This window comes from Pinus tabuliformis, chromosome 8, assembly GCF_031772625.1.
Source record: "Pinus tabuliformis cultivar Carrire ecotype Pingquan chromosome 8, CPIR1, whole genome shotgun sequence".
Classification (NCBI taxonomy): domain Eukaryota; kingdom Viridiplantae; phylum Streptophyta; class Pinopsida; order Pinales; family Pinaceae; genus Pinus; species Pinus tabuliformis.
In genome coordinates this window covers 543,724,864-543,728,144 of record NC_142294.1, presented here as the reverse complement: position 1 = coordinate 543,728,144, position 3,281 = coordinate 543,724,864, and positions in this window count along the sequence as shown.

Here is a 3,281-nt window from a genome sequence, read left to right as displayed (position 1 = left end):
ACGTAAAAGGAAAAGCGTTAAAAATACTAAAACGTCATCAAATTTTCATTTGACGAACAACAAGAATTTGAAATTCCAGGCATGCTCGTATGGTTTCTCCACCAATTGATGCATACAAAGCATGGCAATGTAAGGCTCCACCATTGTGTCAGACACCTTGGGAGAAGGGAAAACAGAGAAGGTAAGCATCATTCTATCAGGGTACTCCTCCCTAATCTTGGAGATCAAAATGGTTCCCATGGGAGATCCATGGAGACCAAAAGGGTTCCCATCAGGCCTCGAATTTCAAATTCTCTATGCCCATCAAATGAAAATTTGATGATGTTTTTTTCATTTTTCATGCCCTTCATTTTAGATTTTACACACATTTGTAAGTGTCAAACTCCCTTATTTGAAAATTATCTTTCAACTACTATTGTATAAAGTATAAATATTGGGAGAAAAACTATTACACTGAAATGGTGGCCTTTGTCTTCTTTTAGAGATAGCCATGGGAAAATGAGAGACTTTCGACATATATCGGATTCTTCATTGGTTATTCAATCTTCTTTTAGAGATAGTCGTGGGAAAATGAGTGAGTTTCGACATATATAGGATTCTTCCTTGGTTATGCGATCAATGAAAGGGAAGGTACAAATTCACTAGGTTCTGCAATCGGTGAAAAGAGGCATTACATGTTTGAGACAATATCATTCGCTCATTTAGTCGTGAAACAATATCTTGGTTCTGCTAGATGAACTATTTTGGAAGACTCTATATCTCGAACCTTCATACAATCAAGGTATTCTATCTTTTGATTTGATGTCTAGTTTTGATGAGTCATTTTCACTAATTTTTTATTGTCTAATTATAATATATATACCTTATAACTCAGAACTTCCATGAGATTTATATTATAGGGGCTTATTTTGGGAGGAAAGTTTCTAGAGTGGACTGTAAGGCTCATGTAATCGTGAAATAATATCTCGGTTCTACTGGATGAACTATTTTGAAAGACCCTATATCTAGAACCTTAATACAATCAAGGTATTCTATTTTTTTATTTGATGTCTAGTTTTGATGAGTCATTTTCACTAATTTTTTATTTTCTAATTAACATATATATTCCTTATAACTCAAAATTGTCATGAGATTTATATTATGGGGGCTTATTTCGGGAGGAAAGCTTCTAGAGTTGACTTTAGGGTGGGATTTTTTATTTTTTTGATCCACATGTATTCAGGGAAAAATATTAGTCTTTTTACTTTCAACTACCTTTGTGCTTGTGCTTAAAGCACATTAGGCATGTGATTTCCAGATGTGATTTCTATTCTTCTTTTTGAATAGAAATTGTAATTTTTTCCACAAGGAGATTTAAAAAAACACCATATAAAACTTTAGCATATAGCTTCCACTTGATACTAGAAAATATATCACTATCACCATGCCCTCTTTATACTCATTAAGATATGTTAAGATATGTAGCAGCATTCAATATGCATTAGGATATGTTAGGATATGTAGCAACATTCGATATGAATTCCTGTATTATCTGTAAATATATCATAACATTTAAAATTCCTCATTGCATTATTTGGAAAAGATGTTGTTTATTATGAACAGTGGAAGTAGAAAGAAGAACAAAGACTATGTAGAGAATCTTCAATATATATGCAAATCTAACTAAAATGAGTTCCTATGGGCCATTAAAAAATAAATTTCCATAATAACATATAAAGTGAATCAGTAGAGATTGTGCGGAGAGACCATTGACATCCTTGACAATTACTATAAACTAATTCCAATTTGTTTTCCTCAAACATAAGTTGCAAAATAAAATACTAACCGTAACTTAAACCCTTAATACAACATGACAATCCATAACTTGAATACCTAAAAAAATGCTCAAAAACTAATTATACCTCAACAAACAACCTAATGAGTAATTTATAAAGTGATCGACACTAACTAGGCCAACCACATGAAGGAGATTGGTGAAGTCGGGTTATAAAGGCCCAACTAACTAGGCCAACCAAATGAAGGAGATTGGTGAAGTCGGGTTATAAAGGCCCAACACGTTCAAGCGGCTACTTTATGTGGAAAACGAAATGTCAAATCCTTGGATAGTTATCACCTAGGCTTCTCTACATTAATCGATTTAATTCAATGTAGTTATATCTTAAAAGATTGTATGTTCGGTTGTGGTTCAAAAAGAAGTTGGGGCACTTGTAGTGAATGTGCTAATGGAAAAGGACATGAGTGCGATTTTTTGATGATTTTGATGGGATGAATTCCCCTTAATTATCATAGATTTGAACAAGATATTGTGTTTTCCAGGATAAAAAATAATTTAGCTCTTAAAAATAACCGGGTAAGTAGAAACCGCTCCATTTTACTATTTCTCCAATTTCCTTTAAACAAAATCCGCATGTTCATAAGTTTATAAACCTAGATTGGAAGACCAGGGAATAGGCAATGAAAGTGAAATTTCAAATTATGAGACAAACCAAAAGACCATGGAACAACAATTCAAATTATGATGGTTAGTGGTCAAATTTAATACTTGACTAGGTTGTCGACTGTTCAAATCTTATTTGGAATACATTGACATAGGATAAAAGAACAAAACAAAATTTAGGGGCACATAGGCCAACGATTTTTTTCAAATCTTTAAAAAAACTAAAAGGGAATAATCCATGAGGTGTTAGAGATAAATAAAAACAAGTGACCTTTGATCCAATAGAGAAGCTTATTCTTGTTTGCCCTGAGGAAAGTCTCTGTTCAACCCTGATGTTATTATGGAGTAAATGCTTCCCAGGGGGCAACTTAGTCGCAGCGAGCTGCTGCTTCTGTTTGAATGGATTGTTTGCAAAACATTTACAAAATTCTGAATGCTATTCACAGTTATAGCAGCAAAGAGCTAAATAAGTAGGGATAAGAAACAAGACCTCCCAGTGAATGCAGATGATGGAGCTACCACCATGATCACTATTATGCTAGTTTCAACGGGTGGGAATAGTAAGTGTTTGTTAGTATGGCCGAATTTGAATACAACTCATGTGATAGTATGGGTGGATTTGTTTGGAAAAAGCGGTCTAGCCTGTAGGTATTTCGCTCTCTCAATAAAGTCAAGAAAAATAAAAATATCCAACGTTGATGACTCATAATCAATGGATTATTAATGCAAGCGTCATATGTTGATAGTAATTGAAATGCTGAGGAAGGTTGTAAGTTGACTAATTGGCCTGGATAACTCAGGCTCGTTATTTTTAAATTACAAGGGCCGCCTTAACACTTCTTCA